The 25159-nt window shown below is 32.3% G+C and overlaps 2 long non-coding RNA genes across 2 annotated transcripts; one reads left to right on the top strand and one right to left on the bottom strand.

The window, feature by feature from the left end:
• Positions 1-51: 51 nt before the first annotated feature.
• On the bottom strand, positions 52-13259 carry LOC127718619 (uncharacterized). Its single transcript, XR_007989936.1, has 3 exons — positions 13136-13259; positions 2361-2544; positions 52-140 (listed from the first exon to the last, which is right to left on the bottom strand). It is a non-coding gene; the product is annotated as an uncharacterized LOC127718619 (long non-coding RNA).
• A 5906-nt stretch (positions 13260-19165) lies between these two features.
• Positions 19166-20966, top strand: LOC127718610 (uncharacterized). The gene is made up of 2 exons (XR_007989926.1): positions 19166-19947; positions 20847-20966. It is a non-coding gene; the product is annotated as an uncharacterized LOC127718610 (long non-coding RNA).
• Positions 20967-25159: the final 4193 nt, after the last annotated feature.

Genomic DNA, 25159 nt, shown 5'->3' with positions numbered 1-25159 from the left:
GTCGCTAAATACCAATGATTTGTACAAATTAATTATAACAGGATCCACATATTTTCTCAGCAGAGGAGAAATAATCGTATGCAGACATATCCCAATAATCAGCCACCTTTTCTTTTCGTTATTCAAATCTCCTGGGGGACCTGGAATTAAATCAATGTATGAGAGGTTGAGCACATGAAATGGACAAAATCTAAATGAATCATAGTAAATATATATATATATATATATATATATATATACAAGTCTAAATTGAAAACAACGTTCAAACCTATGATTGCGTTGGATAAAAACCGCAATTTTTATACGTGTGCATGCAAAACAAATTTCTTGTTAGAGGGGTCCATATACACCACAAACAACATTTTCCAAAAGACCAAAAAAGTAAAAAAGTATATTTTAACAAAACGCAATTGACTTACAGGTCGAACAACAAATGTTCTTAAACCCTGCTGACTGCCATTGGCGATTGCCAAATAAACGTATCACAAGGTGTAATAAATGAATCTTAATTATAAATTTAATACCAAACAGAAAACAATAAACTTGCGGCAAAGATGGTATACCGCAAACAAAGGTGCAAAGATTTTTGTACACCATATCCGGATTTCGACAATAAATGTCTCTTCAGTGATGTTAGGAATCGAAACGGTATTTGGAAGGCCATATAATTTACCTCAATATAGAATAGACTCTTGAGTCAAAATAGGATGAACGGATCATATAAACCCGAAGGCAAATATAATACAAGCCCAACCGAAAAATATATAAAAGTCTAAATTGAAAACAACGTATATATATACATATGTGCTGTATTTAGACCACTCTACCAAGAAATCTGTTTTGCATGTACACGTATAAAAATTGCTGTTTTTGTCAAACGCACTTATAGGTTTGAACGTTATGTTCAATTTAGACTTGTTTATATTTTTTCGTTTGGGCTTGTATTATATTTGTCTTCGGGTTTATATGATCCGTTCATCCTATTTCGACTCTTTTAAGATTCAAGATTCTATCCTAAATTGAGGTAAATTATATGGCCTTCCAAATACCGTTTCGATCCCTAACATCACTGAAGAGACATTAATTGTCGAAATCCGGATATGGTGTACACATTTTTGCACCTCATGTTTGCTGTATTCCATCTTTTCCGCAAGTTTATTGAACTCTGTTTGGTAATAAATTAATAATAAGATCCATTTTGTTACATCTGGTGGTCCGTTTATTTGGCAATCGACAATGGCAGTCAGCAGGGTTTAAGAACATCAGTTGTTCCACCTGTTAGTCAAATGCGTTTTGTTAAAATATACTTTTTTACTGTTATGGTCTTTTGGAAAATGTTCTTTGTGCTGTATTTAGACCCTTCTACCAAGAAATTTGTTTTGCATGCACACATATAAAAATTGCGGTTTTTATCCAACGCAATTATAGGTTTGAACGTTGTTTTCAATTTAGACTTGTATATATTTATACTATCCTCTGGCCTTCCATTACAAACAATCGTACTTGTCCTTGTAATATCTTTTTTAAAAAAGAACAACTTATTGGTATAATAGACTGGTATCTTATCAAAGTAAAGCAAACTAGGGCACACAAAAAATATAATATGTTTACCATTCTACATTAACAAATATGAAATTGATCGCCTTAATGGTTACGTGGCAGCGTACTTGCTTTGAATGAGCCTGGTAGGTTATTTACCCTCCAAAAACTTTAATATTATATGATTTGTAAAACAAATACTAGTAACAATATCTAGTTACTTGTATGGAGAGATTATGGAAATATCACACAATCTAAATGGAACGATTTTACGTAAACTTGCAGGTAATTATAATCTAAATCTTCAAAAATATAAACAATAATTGCATCAACTGTATCCTTGACTGATTTAAAGTTGGAATTATTCAAAATGTTTTGTAAGCAGTTATAAATTGACATGTTAAAGCTATGCACACGTTTGCAACCATACATTTTGGACTAAGTAAACCAACTCATTGCTTCCTTACCCAATTTCTTGTGATCGTGATTAAGATGCCAAGCTAGATCAAACGCAACAATTAAAATCGTTATATGCTATTTTTTTCTCTTAAACATGCGGCACTGTCGATTAAACAGGAAAGACTGATCAGAATGTGTTAAGCGAGGATACAAGTCTTTCCATTCATTATTTTCTTGTTTACTAGCACTTTAAAAATCCAGTGCTTTGTGTCGTTCCGATACAATGAATACTCATATAAGATAAACTCTTTCTCATGCAGAATTGCATGTTTTATTTGCAATGCAAATCAATTATCATAATGCAAATAGGTCTGCATGCTTAACAATAAGATTGCACGTGTTGTTCAAAATCTATTGGGTACCTGTAATCATTGGAACTTTATTCTGATCGTCTTGTATCTGTAAACCAGGTGTTGTTATCAGTTTTAATGGACTAATTGTAGCTTGCGCGTTCATTCTGTTATGTTTAATATAACATTGATTTCTTTTCGTTTAAACATTTATCTTTGGTAGATATATTCTGTCCTTCCTAATATTAAACAAGAACTGCAAATATAATAATACATACACAAGCTATAATTTCAATCCCAACAATTATCATATTATACATATTTGATATATATATCGTGTCTGGGCTTCCAAATCTCTTCTTCAGAACTTTTGTTTGCTAAAACGAGTTTGGTGAATTGCTTTCATGTCAATTTGTGTTTAGTTTTATTGTTTGGTAATTTAACTGGTTTATTTTGTTTTCGTTATCCGCTGTTGTTTTTTCCGTTTTTTCCGTCCTTTTTTGTTCATTTTACATATCGTTTAACATTAACTGCACTGTATTAACGTTAAATTGTTTTTTTTTTCACATTTTAAAAGGTTGGGACTTTTTATAACGTGCGTACAAAACTACAAGCCTGGTATCTATAATGAGTCTTTTTAGCTACTGCTAATTGAAACTGAGAAACAGACTGACTCAAAACGTAAAACATGAAATTGAAGTCAATGCCAAGTCGATCATCGCAGAAAGACATTTTTATGTTATGATTAATCAATACTTATTCTTTTCTTGGTGGCAAGGTGCTATTGTGGTAGGTCAAGATAATGTGATGAGTATATTGGAATTTAAAGTTAATTAGATAACCTCAATATTGATATGTGTGTGTCCGTCTCGTACATACATATCTATCATTATTACTTAAAGATGTTACTTTCTGAGATGTAAGCACCTTTACAGCTTTAACAGTAATCATAATATGAACTGTGCAATAAAGGTGCCTAGAATTACAAAATGTGGAACTTTTAAAACGAGAAAACCAACGGCTTGTGACGCAACAAAACAAAACGAAATACAAACATGGCAATCAAAATATTTACAATTGATGACTTGCACTGGTTAACATGGTGAATGCATTGTAAGATCTGTTCATATCAGCAGTTTATTGCATTGTCTAAAAATCTACTGAACAGAATTAGATTGACTGAAGGCTTATTGTTTGAACAATACTGAATTTTCCGCAGTAAATATATCTGAATATTGATGTCCAATTACAAGCTCGCGCTACATGATCTCAATATTGATCTCCCCGATTGCACGTATGCTAGTTCCCAATTCAAATATACAAGATATATTTCGACTGGCCATGTTATTACTGGTGAACTAAACATTGTTAATAACTCTTCTCTGCAAAATATCGTGATCCTTTTCTTATCAATTGTAAACATATTGTCCGAATTCAGATGAATCGGTCGAGGATCATTCCATGCAATTTGATAACACGAGAAAGAAGACGCAGATACTTTTCGGATGGATAACGGCTATGGGGTCGTCGATACAAATCTGTATAAAACAAAAATATGGGATCTATGAAAACACATGCTACGTTAATATTTACAGACCCAAAATGTTGCAATTACCTGTCCTATCTCAATGACATGTGTGCTGTTGTCCCCGCAGTTAAAGCCCCGAACAACGTCGTTTTATGTGTAAATCACATAAACTGCTTCATAAACGAATTAGTTGCTGACAATGTACTTGGAAACTCAACATTTACCACTAGGACATTTACCGAGGTAGAAATTCTAGACAATCATAGGTCTGTTCTATGTTTCTTTGGAATTTCAACCAAAGATAATGTACTGGATATATCTTACTGTATAAGATACATATATATAACGAAGGTCGTTTGTAAGAGTGCATACAATCTAAAACTCTTTCATCTTGCAGTAGTATTTCAATATTCTCCTTTCTACTCTTTATACTAGTATTCCCCATTTTAAACTAAAAGACAAATTGAAAGAGTTGGTCGTAAAAATAGAATGAACAAGTATCTTGTCTTCAGGCAGGACAAATCAACCTTTGTAAAAAGTCACTTTGTGTCCAACAAAAAGTCTCTGAAACTGACATCATGAAGAAGATGCTTGATTTCGTGACATCATATTTGTAACGTTTGCGAGGAAGTAAATTTTCCAAATAAATTGGTATTACCATGGGAACCAACTGTGCTTCTCTTCTTGTCGACTTGTTCCTTTATTCATATGAGGCAGGCTGCATGCAACAGTTTCTTGTGAATAATAGAAAGAAGCTAGCATTATCCTTTAACTTCAGATGATGTCCTCTCAAAAATAAATCAAAGTTTGGTGATTGAGTTGATGCCATCTATCCGATCGAACTTCAAATGAAAGATACAACATTTACAGTTAAGACTCCTAATATCACGACTAGTTCTTAAATTGAAAATAAGGGTAGGTTGAGAAAAAAACTGTATATGAAGCAACATTTAAGCAGCGCCTACTTATGGAGAATATATTTCCAAGTTGATATTCCAGGGCGTATAGTTCCTTTTCTTTGATAGAGATTAGTTGCTGCTCACAAGGAAGCTATCAAACCAAGAGTTCCAAGTAATGAAGTTGAAATCAACCATTTTAAAATTTTATGCACGTCATAACGAGTTGGTTGACCTTTTCACAGCTGACGACGAATATGTTCCAATTGTCTTTACTACAATCCCTTCTCTTTTCCCCAAATGTGACTTACGTATTAGACTTATTGTTTGACTAGTTCTAACATGAGCAACAAGAGCAACAAGACGGGTGCCACATGCAGAGCAGGATGCACTCACCCTACCGGTCCACCTGAGATCAACTCTGTATTTTTGATGGGGTTCGTATTGCTAAGTCAATAGTTTTCTTTTTTTGCATGATTTGTTTGCCCTTTAGTCTTTTCTTTCGTTGTCAGTCTAGTTTCCACTTATTAGTTTGAATGTTCCTTTCTTTTCTGTCGCCTCTTTTGTCGTACGTCCTGTTTACATCATGCTTTTCTGATTTTTCTAGTCATATCCATGTTAGGGTCTGAACATTTTTTTTTTCATTAACTTCTATGTGATATGTTGGTGTTAATGGTGTTACAAGTTATTAAAAAAGAATTGCCCAACTAAAAATATTCAAAATTATTGTTGATCTTGCAAATCGTTTAAACACACATATTTAAGGCCCCAAATGCATTTAACATGTATACATGGAACTTTGTATTTAAATGATAGAACTCTTTTTAATTAATACAAAAAAGCTATAATCGATATGATCTTTCTGTCAACTTAAAAGTGCATAATAATTAATTAAGACATTTAAACGAATATATTTCCCTAATGCTTTGTCAAGCTTTTAGCTACACCTTTTGTCTTATATATACCCGCTGTAAAAGAAAGGCATACAGTTTTACCCTAGTCCGTTCCGTCCGTCTGTCCGTCTGTCCGTCTGTCCGTCTGTCCAGTGTGTCCCGTCTGTCCAAAGTGTCCCGTTCGTCCCGTCCGTCCGTCCGTCGCGTACGTCCACAAAAAAATCGGTTTTCGTTCTCTAACTTTATTTTGCCTCATACAAATGTTATGAAACTTATTCACAATGATTATTACCACAAAACACAGACCAAGTTCGAAATTGGATGGCGTCATTTTTACTGTTGTAGAATTATGCCACGTTATAAGCATAACATTTGCTGAATTTTTCGTTTCCGTTCTCACGCATAAGTATTCCTCACCCAATTGTTATGATACCTATTCACAATGCTTATAATCATCAAACGGTCTTAACTACATGAATCCTGCATCTGTATGTGGAAGTTGACTATTTCTGGTAGTCTGAAAATTAAAACCCAACAGTGGTCGAAGTATATTTTATGCTGACAAATTTTTGTACCTGAACGAGGTTTGAAATCACACCTTTGATACACTACAGCACCACTTGCTTAGCGCCATGTCCAGCGATCTAGACTTCTCAACCACATCCGCCAAATCAAAATATAACACTAGTAGTCGTAGTGTTACCTTGTCACGTAAGGCGAATATAGAGATAGACGTAAGACATGTGTTTTAAGCCTTTGTAGATGTTATATTATTTTTATCATACACAATGCCTTTTTATTTGTCCGCAATATCACTCAACAATTTTTGCATACCGTATGGGATAATGATTCAATTCATTATAAAGTCACTTGAAAGAAGTATATCATACAAACAAGTCTAGGTTAGTGACAACTATGTCTACCGTTGAACATATGATACAGAGTATTTTTTTTAAATATACAGTTATTGTAAATAAATTTATTATAATTTAAATGAAAGGATATAAAAATAACCTTGTGTGTATTTGTTGAATATAGTCCCACTTTTTTGTCGATTGATTCCTCCCTTGATACTCGCCGATAGTACTACAGATATATTTACTTGATAATCAATATTGATATTGCGATTAATATTAGTATAAATATAACTTCTAGATGTTTAACATACATATTTGCATTTAATATTATAACAAAAACAAATAAAGGCAACAGTAGTATACCGCTGTTCAAAAGTCATAAATCGATTGAGAGAAAACAAATCCGGGTTACAAACTAAAACCGAGGAAAACACATCAACTAATAGAACAACAACGAAACAAACATTTTCCTACTAACTGTGAATCTTTAAAATATGCATTTACTATTATTACAAATATACATAAAAGAACATCAGCATTCAATGTTATTACAAATCTACCAACTTGTACATGTTGTACTAGATGTTCAACATAAATATGTATAAATTGTGAATAGCATGACTTACATGCTTAGATGATTTTTACCATTGATTATCGCCGTTACCATGAGAGGCGAGCTTACTTAATGATTTTTTTCATATCAATATGTTTACGTTATTAGTATTAATTATATTTATCTCTGATACGATAATTAAGAAAAAAAAAAAACAAATAATAACTGCCTTACTGTATTAAAAGAAAGTATTTATAATCGAAAATAACACAAACACGTACAAAATACGAACTCCTTTTAATCTCAAAAGAACATATATCTTCCGTAATGTAACGAAAATACATTTAAATCAATCTGTCAACGTATTCATTGAACCGTTGTGTTTTGTATTCAATTGATTTGTTGAGTTAGGGAATTAACTGTCTATTCATTTCAAACAACAGAAGGGCACTTTGTTAACTTTCTTAAAATATAGTTCACAAGACGCAATTGAGAGAATACGACATTGAACTTTTAAATTTCCGAGGGCAGTTCTGAGGACGAATTTGATACCTTTAAAGGGGTACTAGCTGTCAAATTCAAGTTCACCGATTTGACTCAAACTCTGATATTTGATTTATAACCATGTAAAATATTTATCCAAATTATAAAAAGTCTGAAATCAACAATTTATAGGGCATGGGCTCGATAATATTGAGCTTCGTTTCGTGTGTATTTTAGTCTTGACACCATCTAATTAACCATCGAGTTGACCTCCGAAGACTTCCGATGTTCATATAAGCGATATCAACATAACTATAGATACAAATAGAAAGCGAACTCGTGCAATTGGATTTTTCTAGGTCTGTTTAATTTCATATTACAGATTAAAAATATATGTTAATCATCGTTTTTACCTGTATAATAATGATTTTTTGTGGATCGAATCAGTCAATCAAATGATTTACCCTTGTTTCACTTTCAATGTTGACATTCTTTTCCTTTAAATAACGAAACACGCACAATTCATGCGTTATCCATCTCTAGGTAAGGGGTTAAATTGTAGTTCACCTGAATACGGATTCAATGAGGTCGTATTATTCACTTGCGAGTGAATAATTCATCATCAATGTTTACTTAAACAGGTTTATTTACTTGTTTTGTATTCTTATATTTCTATTTATTTATTTAACTATTTTTATTTATATATTTAATTATATTTTGTATGGATGTTTTAAACTTCTCTGTAACCTTTGTTTTGCATGGTTTTATGAGAAATAAACTATCCATCTTAGCTTAATTTGACAAAATTGAACCGTAATGGCTGCTAAAGACGAATTATTATTTCACTATTTCACTTTCATTAATGATTGAACAAAAAATATCATTCTTTAGATTTTTTATATATCTCGTAGCTAGTGCCCCTTTAAAACAGGTGGCGTATTATATATTTGTATTTGAAAAATTACGTCTTTGATTGGAGCTAAATGTCGATAACAGTTCTAAAAAAACTGACGTTTATAATTGAAACCAATACAAAATAAAATAAAAAAACGGCCTTTAAAAAACAAAAAAAAAAACAAAAAACACAGAAAATTGAAGATAAAGCAAAAATACAAAAATCATTAACTAGAATGTGTGCAGGTGCTTCATAATTTGCTTTATTTACGCATATGGCGCTTCGAATTTCATATTATAAGTTATATTCAACATAGTGCTATTGATTTTTCATAATTAGTTCTATAAATATACTTGTTTTACTTCTTGTCAGTATGTAATTTAATGTTTATTTTATAAGACCCTGAAAATTAAACAATAGATGTAGAACCCATATTCTCCGCAAAAACGTTCATCTTGATCTTTGACCAATCTACATTCTATTATTGACAATTGATTACGTAATTTTCTGAAAGTTATCTTTTAAATTAACAAGTTTCGTGATTGGAAGTCTTCAGATAAACGCACACTTAATCAAAAATCGCGTATTACGAGCACCATGGGGGACACATTTTCACCGTCATTATTTATTTTGAAATATGCATTCCATTTTATATTGAATAATATGTAAATGTTTGCAATTTTCACGAAAAAAAAAAAACACAGAAGAAACAGAAATGAACTTACATCAAATAGTCTACTAGCTGTGCATCAGTAATTTTCTGGATATTTGTTTACTGTCCGAAAAGAAGCGCATGCAAATCTCTTCAAATGAACAAATGAACATTCCTAGAGGGGAAAAGATTAAATTACCCATGAAAAGAATTTACGGTTTATTTCAGTCACAACGCACATGAGCGTAGAAAAATGGAAGGCGCGAAAAAGAAAGAATTTACAATTGAAGTTTGATTAAGGGTTATTTGGAAACACAAGAAGCTTCTCTTATTCATTGAGCAGATGGATACAAAGCATTTGGGTCACTTTCAAGTAAATTATAATGACAGCTGTCCATTTGATTAAGGTGAACGGTGCATGGTATTTTTCAAGAGGTATTTTGATAGAGATATCCACATGTTGTGTAAATTTCCTCTTCTTCCCGCTTGTTTTCTGAACGAGAGGCGAAGTATACCAAAGGCACATTCAAACTCGAAATAAAACTGATAACACCATACATAAAAAAGAAAAAGACAAACAACAGTATACAAAATAACATGGAAAACCAAAGACTGAGCAATACGAACCCCTGCAAAAACTAGGGGTGATCTGATGTGCTCCGGAAGGATAAACAAACCCTGCTCATCATGTGGCACCCTCAGTGTTGTTTATATAGTACAAATATGTCTAATTCGGTAGGTCACATTTGGGGAAAATGGACGAGATTGTAGTTACGACAATGGAACATATCCGTGGTCATCTGTGAAACAGACTTTCCATAACAGTCAACTCGTAATGGCGTCCGTACTATTTACGAAGGAATGATTTCAACTTCGCCACTTGGAACTCATGGTTAAATCGTTTCCTTGTGAGCAGCTACCCTCTATTAAAGAAACATCGTATCAACTGGAAGATACTCTGTATGCAGGCGCTGCTGGAATGTTGCTACATAGAAATGGAAAGTTCACAATTGGGATGCTGAACTCATCTCTTTTGTTCTAAAGTTTTATTTCAACCGACCCTCATTTTCGATTTCTAGATGTAAGTCAAGATATGAAACAGATTTAACTGTATCTGTTGTATCCTTTATCTCAAGTTCGATGGGGTTGATGCGTTCAACAATTCACACCATTTTGAATCATATAGTAAGAGATCATCTGTACAGAGAAAAGTGATATAAGGATACTTTAACTTTTTCCCTTCTCTATAAGACGTCAGCCTTATTTGAATAAATTAATAAATCGGCAAAAAGGGGAGCACAGTTGGTTCGAAGTCAAAGTTTATTCAACTCCGTTTCTGTACAAATGACGAAAGATCAGCATATATCACAGAGTAATGATTTATAACTCCAGTCGGGCGTTTTGTCTACGCGGGACTTAGAAGTAAAGCACTTTTTCAAACTCAACTAGAAAATATAATCAATGACAACGGTGACATGCATACACCTCGTATGACATTTAACAGAAATTAAAATTATTTTGTAACTGCAACATCTTTCTAGCAAAGTGGAAAATTCTGTTTAATATACTCAAATATTTTCGCAAACTAATGCAAAATAAAGTTTAAAAATATTATGTTTAAAGAGTCCCTGAACATGGTTTCTATGTAATTAATATACAAACATATAACTAATTGACCATGAGGTATTTAACGATTAGATCATTTGAGCGAGTAGTAGACCTATACCATTCATTTAAATTGACCTGCTAATGATTAAAAAGAAATATGATCAGTGTTTGCCAAACACATTATTGTTTGTCAACTTTAAATGTAATAAAGGCCTACATTTTTTTCAACTTGTTTCGTTTGTATAGAAAAACATTAAACATTCATGTGTAATGTATGCTCTTTGACGTACACAATATTTAATTGTTGGACGTATACGACAACTATTGAGTTAGTGACTAAAAACTAAATTAAGCAGGAGGAAAACATCATTAAGTTTGATCTTGATTAAAATATGTTGTACAGACTGTAGCAGTTTTCAAATAAAGGATTAACTTAGTGACAAATTGACAGTTTAAATGTGCAGTTCTTCTGTATTGACTAAGCAATACTAACTTTGCCTTTATATTTGTTGGTGGATACTTGTTCAAATATGGTTGAAAAAAATGTTGAAACATCTTAATATTGTTCATGCAATATCGATATGTTATATTGTAGACAATCGAAAACGAGCACAGCAAATAATGACACTCATTAAAAATTTGTGTGGCAACTGATTTTTTTAGCAATTTAATGCATTATTATAGAATGCAAATATTTATAGATAGCAATGATGCAATAATTATCAATTATATGAAATTTTAGTGTTTCCATGAGAAGGTTTTATCTCAATAAAAGAAAATTCGAGGTTATTTAAGTATCTAGTGCATACATATAAAATGCAATAGAGAGCTTTGCAAGGTAAATTAAAAACAACAAAAGAGGTAGATAAATGTTCCTACTTGCATGGCCAACATGACAAGCGCCAAGTGTGATCAGGAATCTGCTTACCTTTCCAAAGAGTATGAGGTCAATCCCAATTTTCGTTCGGTTCGTGTTGATCATTTCTGAGCTTTATATGTTGTGTTTAAGTACATTGTTCTTTGTGTTTAGTCGTTTTCGTTTTTATATCAAGTCATTTTCTATTCTTTTCGGTTTATGACTTTGACTATCCCGTCTATGCCTTCCGCTTCTTTTAAAATATATTTTGATTATTAGATATGTAAAGGATAACTTACTGGACAAAAAGTAAAATAAGAAAAATACTCCGAGGAAAATTCAAAACGGAAAGTCCCTAATCAAATGGCAAAATCAAAAGCTCAAACACATCAAACGAATGCCTAACAACTGTCATATTGCTTACATGGTTCAGGCATTTCCCTGTGTAGAAAATGGTGGATTAAACCTGGTTTTATAGCTAGCTAAACCTGTCACTTGTACGACAGTCGCATAAAATTCCGTTATATTGACAACGATGTGTGAACAAAACAAACGGACATAATATGTAAAATGTCAAAAATAGGGGTACTGCAGTCAGCATTGTGTTATAATCTTAATCACTATAAAAACAAACAAAAAAATCAACAAAGAAAAACAAAAAGGCATATAGCATGTATAGACAAAGCACATTACCAGAAACGACAGACAAGAATACCAAAATTTACCATAGCACAATAACACAATGACGGGATGTATAACTACCGAGCCACGTCAAATGGATATTACCAAAAAAATAGACTTAACAGTAAAAGTATTAATATACATAGACAAATAAAAGAATAATATAACACGCTATTATATAAACAACGTCAGTACCTATAATCTATATTTTAAGACCTTCGTGCATTATTAGTGAAGTTGATACGGAATATTTATCAACAAGGTCATGGTATCTTCCGATGAACTTTTCTCAGAAAAAGGACGAAACGTTCTTTGACATACCCTTGGTTCATCAACTTTCTGCTCAGACACTGGTGACGATTTACAAAGTCTGAGTAGCAGCTGCAAGCTCTTGAATACAGAATTAGTTGGGAAATGTATATCCAATATGCAGGTGCAGTTGGTTTATTGCTACTAAGGTGGGGGAAATTGATAATTACAAAATTACAATCGTCTCGTTTGTCATAGATTCATGTACTGAGATGACCGCTGATGTCAAATTCGAGGTATATGTCTAAAAATGTGACAGAGGAAGACGTGTCTGTTGTTTCTTTAATTTCTAGTTCTAGAGGATATATTAATGGAAACCAATCAGAAAAGTTCTTGCTTTTCGACAAATGTCTGAAGGGATTCCGACTCATATGAGCATAAAAAGAGGTCGGCAAGGAGAGGCGGACAGTTCGTTCCCATAGGACTGCAAAGGTCATTAGCTAGCTTGTAATGAATGATAAATCATATTTCATCCTACAGTGTTCCAAAAAAAAGATCAAGTTTATTTAGTTTGCTAATCTTCAAATCATCCATACATGATACTGTTTGATATATTAATAGAGTATATACACAAACGATTCAAAATATGCACGTTAAATGTAGAAATTAAGGTTGTTTTGTGCTAGAATAACTTACCGATGTCCATAAAATTTTTCCTCTTCAGAATTGAATTTCTCCAGATATTGGTAAAAAAAACCGAATCTTCCTGATGACACTTTTAAATGTAAAATGTCTACAAAAGTATTATCTTATCACAAACATTGACACACTTCAGTAAATCGTTATAGCTCAATATTTAAATAAGTTGGTACAATGTAAATGATATGTGATATATTTATATCAATGCTTTTACGTAGGTTAATATGGATTATACTCCTGCATCGAGAATACGATTTTGTCTTCACTCCAGCTGGTTTAATTCTAAAATTAGTTTACTGTAGAGAGTTGAGGGATATAGTTTTCACGATTTCCTAACATCACATCAGATCAGAGGAAATGAAGTAAAATTTGACATAAAAATTGACTTGTGGCCAATGCAAATCAAGAATCAAATACACATCATAATCAACTGTCTGGGGTAAAAATAAATCAGACAGAGTGAACTTACGGAAAAAGACGATAAATACGAAGTGAGTACGGAGTCAAATAAAGGCAACAGTACTATACCGCTGCGGGTTACAAACAAAAACCGAGGGAAACACATCTACTATAAGAGGAAAACAACGAAACAACAGAAACACTGCAGTGCAACAATATCAAACGCCAACATACATAGAAACGGACTATTTGATAACAACTGCCATATTCCTGACTTGGTACAGGACATTTTAAGAAAAAAATGGTGGGTTGAACCTAATTTTATGGCTAGCAAAACCTCCCGCTTATAAAGCAATATTAAAAAAATATCGCTAAAATGACAACAGGACGTGACAGGAATATAGTACAAACAAACGCACGAACACTCAACATAAATAAACGCATAAATAAATAATATAATAGTACATTTCAACATGTAAACCGCAGAATAACAACGGACATCTTCCTTTTACAACAGCACACCACACCGCAAACAGTGATGTATTTTTGTGACGTATATATAATCTTGAAATTCATACAATTATATGAAACGAGATCCAAAATTTACAATTATTTTCACAATACTAGTCCAAATAATTATCATGAATATGACGGTCTTGAAAGGCTAACTTTTCACTTGATAAATGTTGGTTTAAAAGTCATGTATTTTCCCAGACACTTTTTAAGTACTTTTCAAACAACTGCGTTTTATAACAGTTAGCGTTTTGAAGAAACAGTTAGCATGTAATGGTGAGCCTCACCTGCAGCCTTACAAATGATTTTGATATTAGTCATAGATAGATATAAGAAGATGTGGTATGAGTGCCAATGAGACAACTCTCCGTCCAAGTCACAATGTGTAAAAGTAAACCATTATAGCTCAAAGTACGGCCTTCAACACGGAGCCTTGGCTCAAGCTTAACAGCAAGCTATACAGGGCCCCAAAAATGACCAGTGTACTAAGTAAAGACACTGATCGTATATCATTGTGCACAGGAAATCCCCAAAGCCGTCAATGTATAACTTTATCATTAAAATTAAGAATATAATATAAAGAAATGCATCGAAAAGGAAATTATTTGAAAAAAACACATGTTGATATGAGATGTTTTTCTGCCATATAAAGAAGTATAACTACCATTGATGTTCCGATATTTGTCTATGTTAAATTCGCACTTTTCAAAAAATTGGAAGAATTTATATTTGTTTTAAATAAGGATATACTTGGCATTAGTAAAGTATTATCCTGTCCAGTACTACAGACAAAATATCACATACATTTTATTGCATATAAGATAAAAACCACTCAATGGAAGTTAACCAATCAAATTGTCACCCCCTTTTTCCAGTTTAAAAGCTTTAGTAACCATGTAACCTCAAGTTTCCAAAAATATTTTATTGACACACCAAATTAAAAATAATGATTACATGTATTTGAGACACCCCAGATATATGTTTATGACTCAGACTTTTCTCCTGAAATGAAATGCTGGGTTAAATTCCTACCACTCTCAAATTCAGTTGAATATTATTGTTCGACCCTCTGTCGTATGAAGCCGGATGTGACGTTCTATTATTTGGCAGTATAACACCCAAAGGACACCTCTATATTTACAACTGTCATACTTTAAGAATTCAAGACCATGAAAAGTGTAGAATGAATATCCTTAATTTTCATGTGATCGAAAGGAAATGCATAGTTTTTGGGTAACAATACATATATTTGCTTGGTACTTTATGTGTTATGCAGAAAGAATGATAATTACGATGTGTGTACATTTACGTTCATGTGTCCTTCGTTATGTTAGCTCCTATAAATTTCTAAAAATAACATTGGTTAAAAGCGAACACGTGGGAACCGTGGATATTGAATATATGGTCAGTGGACGTGTTATAGTTTAGCTACACAATCAGTGGGCGATGTCCATTTCAAATAATTGGTAAGTAGCAGAGCTAGTAAGTTTTCTCTTATAAAAAACTCAAATTAACATACATTGTAAATCTATTTAATTATGACGGGTTCATGCTTTTAGACATAAACATGTCTGAGAGACGCTGACTTTCTCGTTGTATATTACTCATGTTCTGTTTGATGTTTTGTGAAAATTGTGATATCAAACTACGTCTAAACTTTCCATATTAAAGAAGTCGGTAAGATAAATTCGTCACATAGAGTTTTAGTGACCTTATCTGATATAAACAAGGTCAGTAAATAAACGCAACAGTAGTATATCGCTGTTCAAGTCATAAATCGATTTAGCGAAAACAAATCCGAGTCACAAACCAAAACCGAGGGAAACACATCAGCTATAAGAGGAAAACAACGGAACAACAAAAAAACTGAACTGCAACTACACATTGGGGCTCGCTCTCACCCAATATGGAATTTACTGACCCCGTAAAGATCATATTAGGGGTAAATTCAGTAAATAAACACACGGCATTACGGACCAGCCATTTGGGAGGGATGAATGGGCGGGGGTGGGGCTTTCTGTATAAAACAGATGACCTGTGCTCCACTGGTTGGTAAATAGTTTTTGATAGCTGAATCATTGAATATTGAATGCACTTATTATTTTTACTACATGGTTGAAAAGTAATGATGTCAGTGTAGGTATTTTGTGCGAATCTACAGTGTTTGTAAAAATGTCATGTGAATGGTCCAAAAATGCTGCATGTTGTTTTAGTTGTAAAAGATCGGGCTATATTAGTACTTTGATGAATGATATATGAAAGCTTCTGATTTCGTTAGGTAAAACAGGTATACATGTTATTCAAGAAGTAGTTTGCATTGAAATCAATCTGAGATTTAAACGGAATTTACCCCTATAGGGAAAATTTGCCCTCTGTGACTGTACTTGTTCATGGTCACACAATAAAACCAAAGCTCATTTTCTGTAAATATAAACATGATAAATGCAAAAGAAGCTTTTTGGAAACAATTAGTGTTGTTTCTCCTGCAAAATCTATGTTTAACTGTGACTGACAAGGAATCACTAAGTCTACTGTTGGAGTAAGAAGACGGTCTATGGGGAAAAAAATTCTGTATCCAGAATGAAAGAAACAGTAAAAATTACCCTTGAGAGTTATAGTTTAATGTAAGACATACGTATTCTCCGTATTTTACATCACATTTTGCACATTTTTCTATTTCCCTTTATAAATGGGTACCAGATTTTGATGAACAGTTAAGAATTGATGTAAACAGTTTTTTCTGATGTTTTTTGTTACACCACTTTTAGTGGAGGGTTGAATAATGAATATGATGAAAACATAATAACCCCGTAATGTTCTTTGTGCCTGTCCAAAATTAGAAAACTGCAATTCAGTGGACGTCGTTGGTTGCAGATTGTTATATTTGTTTTTCGTTTATTGTTTAGTCATAAATCAGACCATTTCTCGTTTGAATATGTTTTCATTATTTTTATGTCAGAGACTGCGATAGCTGACTATACTTTATGGATTTTACTCTTTGTTGAAGGCCATACGGTGATTCGTTGATGCTTTCTGGTGGATAGTTGCCCCATCGACAATCATACTACATCTATCTCCCTGTGTTAATAGTAAAGAGAAACATTTAAACCGGTCTTGAGAGTCTGCTACTTACGAACTGTTCCCTTTGTCCTGGTTTCACTACCACCGGTGGAGCTTCAATAATACACCATTGATGTATGATTCGGGGTAAATCAAAGGGTATTTGGTCCAGTTTTCTACTTACACCGTACAGGCAACACTATAACCGGAACCACCTAAAAGGCCATTAAGTACACTTGCACCGGCATTTACAGCATTGGCAGCCGTTCCAGCCGCTGCTATAGCAGCTGCCCAGTCTATTAAACCAGTCACTCTGGCAAATAGCCCTGAAAGTTAGAAACATCTAAAATTGTTCAAAGTAAAATATAACTGTTTTTCAAGGCATTTTGAAAATAGAACTTTGTGAACGGATTTAAATTTTATAAATCACTAGTACCTTTATGTCAACATATTCTTAACTTCAAAATAACACAGATTATATTCGATTTCACGTTAATTCATATCAACTCTGAAGATTCTTGCTATCACAAATGACTTACAATCGGCAAACCTCGGCATTTTCCGCTACCTTCCCAGCAAACACACAACATTTTAAAAACATTTTTCAAATGTCATATGGACGTCTCTCACAAAATATTTCAATAAGATATCATTTAAACATAAAAAAAATGTTTATTTTATTGTTTTTGAAATGTTTTATTTCTAACATTTAAGTAAAATGTGTTTACAACATTAACAAAATATTATTTGCTAATATCTTTTATTCATGTTCTCAAACATTGTTCTAAAATATCCCGTAGATATTTTATAATATAAAAAAATAATATTTTCTTCAATTGGTATTTTATATTTTAACAACATTTAAAGTAAATATTTTCAAAATATCCAAAAAACATTCTGCAAAAAAATGTTTTACAGAAAATATAGTTTTGCTATTTGCATAAAATGTTTTATAACGTAAAATTAAAATGTTTTACATAAAAAATCTGAAAAATATCAGCTAAATGTTTTCTATAAAATATTTTGACATACACATTATTTAATAGTCTTACTGATATTTTATTCATAACATTTTATTTAAACTTTATTCAAAACCCCACAAACAACGTTTTGTGGAATTAGCTCGTTTTTTTCAGGATAAGATATAGTACTACATGTCATCAATATCATGACAAGCAAGATACTATGGTTGAAATCCTTACTTGATATCTTGAAGATCCTTGAAGTCAGATTTTATTCCTTCTTATATTAAAATTCAAAAGAGTCAACATTAAATTAAGCAATAATGTATTAATTAACAATCACCTTTCTTTAATGTTTATTCATTTCGTTCGTGTATATTTAAGAAATTAAGAAATGAAAACTGTAACTGTACTAAGTTCAATTTTCGTATCGTTTATATGCCTTACGGAAAACCTACCTTTTCCGGAATCGACTTTTGTTTTATCACCGGAAATGATTTTGAAATTTGAATTTCGAAACGAAGACAGGATATCAACAAAGAGAGCCAAGAAAATTGTTTATTACGCGATATATACTCACTTGGTAAGAATGATTAATCTGTTAAGATGAAACTTGTGCATTCATTGTGTGTGTTCAATCATAATCGGAACCAAATTACATCTGTTTCTGGAGGTGCGGATCAAGGTTTTGAAAAAAGGGGGCCCCTGCCCAAGGCAAGCAAACGTTTGGAGTGATACTTGTAAATAGTCTATACATTTATCTTATAAGTAGTCCATAAGGGGGTCGGGGCCCCTAAATCCGCCACTGTTCAAGCAACTACGTACACCAATTATGAATTTGTTCATTGATATAAAAAAATTATAAGGATATGTGGCTTGTGTGTTTGATTGCCAATACACCTTATCGCTATTTGTCCGCCATTACTGGCCATGGACATCACAAAAGTTCCCGTAAAATGTTGACGTCATATTAGAAAATATTTGACACCACAATTAAAAGTAATACACCTTATCGCTATTTGTCCACCATTACTGGACATCACACAACTGTCACAAGTTCCCTTAAAATTTTGACATCATAAATAATATCTGATGCCACAATGGAAAAGTGATTGTTGTTTGACGTCAAAAGTTCAAGCAGGATAGATTCTCGGGTCAAGCGGGAATAGCGATAAGGTGTATTATTGTATGACGTATGCTGATGTAAAAAGTTCAAGCAGGACAGATTTCCAAATACTGAAATAGCAATAAGGTGTATGAGACAGCTATCCACCAGAATTTAAATGACTTGGATAAAAGAAATTATAGGTCAGTGTACGGCTTTTTAAACTTGAGAAAACCAATGCCATATAGTCCACTTTAAAGCCTTGACAAACAAATGTTAAATTTTTCTCAACACAATTGAAACACAACAACTAACTGCCTACATTAAATACACGTTATGAAAAAGAAATTTCACAGACTTAAACCAACAACAACTATTGCAATAAGCATGACTCAATACCTTGTTTCCGAGGCACACAAACAAGTTACAATAACACTAATATAAGCACCATTTGAATATGGAGATTTTTTTTTCTAGTAAAATCAGTGTATGTATGTATTTGCAAAACAGTAAATTAAATTTCCCTTAACAGCTTAATGAACATTACAAAGACTATGTAAGACTTCAGTACAAGCAAGATAATATAAACTGTTGCTTAAAATTATATTTATTGCTTCATACACACAATGTACATACAATGTATCTTTTATTTTTTAACAGGAGCTAAAAGAAAAGCCACAAAGGACAAGTTCAATATGCAGGTTTACAATTTGGAAGTGGCGCAGGTTCTTTGGAATGTCTACAACCTTTCAGGAGAATTTTTTTTTGAAGTAAGATTTTCATACAGAATTACTGTTATTCCATATTTAATTCAAATATTTAGCATAAACAATGCATTACATTCAAGATTAAGGGCATACAATACATTGCAATACAGAAAAGATATCTGGATATTTGAATAAATTATTTTTTTTGTGACAAAATAGAAACAAGTTGTTTATTTAAATCAATCTTTTAGTCCAACAGTGTGCTTTCATAAACAACATATTTGCTTTCCTTTACAACATATTTGCTTTTCTTTGAAGTATTTCAAATACATATAAACAAACTCATTTAATGACATCTGTGTGTTTCTCGGAAGTTAAGTTATATTATTATCATCATTGCGAAAACAATGCGTAACACTTCGATAAGTTAGTATGTGCCTATAGTATACTTCTAGGACTGTATCATATGCCCTTAGATACAAATGACAAGTTATAAACTATGTCACTCTACAGAGTTTAACACTTAAAAAGGACAATAAGATGTTTAAAGACATTATGTAGCAGGGCTTTTAAAGGCCCCTACATGATACAATGCATTTAATGAAAACTAAAAAAAAAACAAGAAAAACAACAGCCTGATTTATACAAAACAATAAAAGAAAAAAAATATGATAGACAACAATCAACGAGTATAATGAAATAAGACTCTTGACTGGACACATATCTAGTCTTAAGTTTTTTATGTGTTTTTTTTTTAATAACTAAATGAAGTTCAGCGTGGCATATTGCTCTCTTTTAACACGGTCCGCCATTTATCGTCCCCTTCCGACAGACTATCATCGTTATTTGTTTCAAAACTTTAAAGGGGAGGGGATGTATATCCTTCAGGCAACGTGAAACGTTCTATAATAAAGGAATGTGCAAGAAGTTTATATATGAATGTAAGATTAATTTTTTTTCAGAAGCATGGCACAGCAAAAAAAAGATATAAGACACTACAAGACATTCCAAGTGATTTTGAATAAGACAATTGATTGACTTTTTCAGTGTATTCTTAAATAAATCAAATATTTGATGTAAAATGGTGTTTTGCTCTCATCTGTTCAGCCAATTATCAATGATTATTGACTTAAGATGTAACCCTATTAGAAGTGTAGCGTTTTAGTTTAGAAAGAGAAGTTGTATTGAAAAATCAGAATTTGGGACACAAGTTTTAGTCAATGTAACTTGAACTTAAAAATGTGTATAATGTTTGCATAATGTCCAATGGCATATATGTCATGCATGTTCAGGTTGACATATGCATGATGTGTATAAGATAGGTAATAAAAGTTGAGAGTGAAAAACTAAACATTATACCATTGTGGTTGGAATGTGGGCTTTCTTGCACTGTCTGTCGTCTGTCCACCTATATTTGTCGGATTTTGTCCAACAAAATATTTTTTCATCACTGTTTTTCCCAAAACTGCTGATAAAGATGAGTTCATATTTAATGAGCTGCTTGATAGTGATGAACTGTGATGTGTGAACATTTTTGTATCTGGCACCTGTTTCCTGTTTACTTATACATTGTATTTCAAACTGTTGAATGTTCTCAAATTTTTCATTACTTTAATTAGTAATGCTGATGAACAGAATGACTTCATATTTGGTAAGTGGCTTGACCATGATGAGTTGTGTCTGACATTTTGGATGTGTCAAAATTTGTAGATACTTCTTGTTTTTAGAGACTTTGAATTGTGAATTTCATATGCTTAGCAAAACAACTGATTTATTCTTGTTTGTATATAGAACTAATCACTGTGTATAAATTAATTTAACTAATGATTTTTATTTAATAAAGCAGGAAACTCAATCAAAAGTACAGAAATATTTATATTGATATAATCTAGATATCAACCAAAAACATCTTCTTAAAACATTTTGAAAACATTTTTTAGGAACAGTCTCACTTGCAAGAAAACATCCAAAAAACATTTTTATAACATTATTTGATGTTCATGATGTTTTTCAAACGTTCAGAAAATATTTCTAGAAAATATTTTTTAAAAGATTATCAAAATGTTTTATACGCCATTGTTTTTCACATTATCATGATATTTCTTTACAACATTTTAATTATATTATGCAAATATTTTAGAAAAATATATTAGAAAACGTTTTAGCGATATATATTCTACCATACATTTAATGTTTTTCTCACGTTTTTTGTAATATTTTCATGACATTAGACACAACATTTTAAAAACATTTTTAAGATGTTTTTGTGTTTGCTGGGTTTCATCTTAAATCTGTCAAATGAAAAGCATTAGTGATTGTAAGAGTTGTCTTCCTTAACAAACGTAATTCAATTACAAATATTCATTTATATTACATGTCCCTCTGTAATTGTCCATAGGCTAATCAATCATATGTAAGAACTATTTTAAACTAGTAATCTTAGATCTGGATGCGCTCCCGATTTACCAAAATGAATGCGTGGAAATATGAATTTAAACAACTCCTCAAAGATAGCTGTACATTAGTGAAGATTTCGATAATATGAAGTATTTTCTTTTAAAATTAAGTCCATGTACACGTGTTTTATAATAAAAATTGACATTCAACTACATAAAACAGATTCAACTTTTTTTTCATAGTTTGAAGTATCATAAATAAAAAGTAAAATAACAAAAATACCGAACTCCAAGGAAAAATTCAAAACGGAAAGTCCTTTATCAGATAGCAAAATCAATAGCTCAAATATACCAAACGAATTAAAAACAACTGTCATATTTCTGACTTGGTACAGTCATTTCCTTATGTATAACCTGTTAAATAGCTAGTTAATTTTGTCACTATTAACAAAAGTCTATTCAACAGTAAAATGAGGAGAAAAAAACAGTTTATCAATTCAAAATTTCTAAATTTACCGGTACCTTCAATTACGGAAAAATTGACAAAAAAAATTTCAAATTTTGCTATTGTTACTGTCTGTTGGTCATAAAAAAAAATTTCTCCAAATTTAAAAGAAGGAAAGTTTAACAAAGTTAATGATTTCTAAAAAAAATCACTTAACAACAGACATGCTAAATGTTGATGTCACAGCTGCCGCCGATGATGTTATTTCAAATATCCCACCTTTAACATGTTGACCCGGTTCCAAGTTGTGTTCTGCAATTAGACAGACAGAACGACAAGCAAACATGGCGATTTAAATATACCTCCAGACTTTTTTCGGGGGCATACAAATAATTAAACACTTTAAAAAAAAGACTGCCTCAACATGCTCAATGCAAATATTGACAAAAAATTGTGTGCCCGTACATACCAGTAAGACAACATAACAGAAGGTCAACTCTCATGTTTGTGGACGTTAGGATTAAGTTTAAGTGGCATATGTTGATAACCTTTTGCTCCAGACCTGTTCTTACTATGTTGATAACCTTTTGCTCCAGACATGTCTTACTATGTTGATAACCTTTTGCTCCAGACCTGTTCTTACTATGTTGATAACCTTTTGCTCCAGACCTGTTCTTACTATGTTGATAACCTTTTGCTCCTGTTCTTATTATGTTGATAACCTTTTGCTCCAGACCTGTTCTTACTTTGTTGATAACCTTTTGCTCCAGACCTGTTCTTACTATGTTGATAACCTTTTGCTCCAGACCTGTTCTTAATATGTTGATATCCTTTTGCTCCAGACCTGTTCTTACTATGTTGATAACCTTTTGCTCCAGACCTGTTCTTACGATTTTGATAACCTATTTGATTTATCCTGCTAGATTACAAGCAAAGGTTATACGGTTAATGTGTGCAGGCGACATATATATGAATTTAATTATTATTATCAAATGAAAAGTATGGAATGGACAAAAGGACAACAGCAAGAATAAAATATTCGTACCAATAAAAGATCATGTCCAATTGTGGACTGTTGTTGATCCATACAAAATGCCCAGTAACATATGTGCAACGTTCACCATTTCAATAATAAAACTTTTTTAAATGACCAATAATTTAAGTTTTCAAGGACATGCAATTGCAAATTTCGATGTTAATAAACTGAAAATAAAATGAAAGTATAAAACCCTACCTTTCTTCACTGCACGATACATCAATATGATTGATTGGTGTTTGCTTTACGCTGCATGAGCGCAAAAAGTCTATATCGCGGCGAGAGCTAATTCGAATATTTTGTAAATTTAATACATCAAGATGAGACTGACTACCAATCGAGTTAGAGTTCAAGTTCGAATTAGAGCGATAGTTGAAATTCGAATTAAGGTTTTGAGTAAGTCAAGAATCAAGTCAAGTTCGACCCTAAGTTCGACAAGTAATATAATTTGTACTTCCCAGAGCAACTTGACAGGTGCCACTAGTGTATCAGGATCATCTTACCCGTCCGTAGCATTTCATGCATCCTAGTATTTTTTATTATTTTGTTTCACAATCTTTTATTGTCTACGTAGTGTTTTATGGAAATTATTTCTCTGTAAGTCGTCTTTCGGTATTTTGCTATGGCTTTGTCAGTTTTTCTTCGGTGAAATCTGCAAGACGACCAAGTACACCATTTAAGAGATAACTGTATCGTATTTGAAGCTTTGCGGACGTCCATCGGTAGTTTTACTGTCGCACATTTAGTTTACCTGGCGACGCGTAGCGGAGACAGGTAAACGGGTATTTGCGACAGCAAAACTAACTATGGACGTCCGCAAAGCTTCAAATACGATACAGTCATTTCTTTTATAATGCAAAACAAATTCATAATTAAATTTCAATCATGATTTCAGTATTAAATTTTCATTTCAGAAATTCTGCGAAAAGATGTTATCTTCTTTGGTCCCTAAACTAGGTGACGTCATAAGTATGCACCGAGCGTTTTCTGGCTTCTTGGCCGCTTCAGAATGTAATAATATTTGATAAAAAGAATATTTTTAGGTGCAACATGTGAGTTATTTTGCTCATTATTGTAGAAATTACATGTCAATACATTCCGCAATTCAAAATGTCGGCTTCCTTTGTTTCAGACAAGGAGATAGAGAATTTTACGCTTACTGTCATCCAATCAGAACCATTGATACAAAATAATTGCACTAGAAACAGTCTTTCCATACACAAAACACAACTAAACATTTGCTAATACTACTCCATAGTACTTCATAGTGTACTTGAGAAACGGAGAAACAAATCAATCCAAGAAAACCAAAGATTGACTTTTGAACCATAAAAAATAGGTAAAAGTCAGATGAGCCCTTCAACAGACAAGTACAGAGTACAGTCATTCCATGCACCA

Source organism: Mytilus californianus, unplaced genomic scaffold, assembly GCF_021869535.1.
Source record: "Mytilus californianus isolate M0D057914Y unplaced genomic scaffold, xbMytCali1.0.p SCAF_10, whole genome shotgun sequence".
In the NCBI taxonomy this organism is placed as follows: Eukaryota; Metazoa; Mollusca; class Bivalvia; order Mytilida; family Mytilidae; genus Mytilus; species Mytilus californianus.
This window is presented reverse-complemented; position numbering and strand designations above follow the sequence as displayed.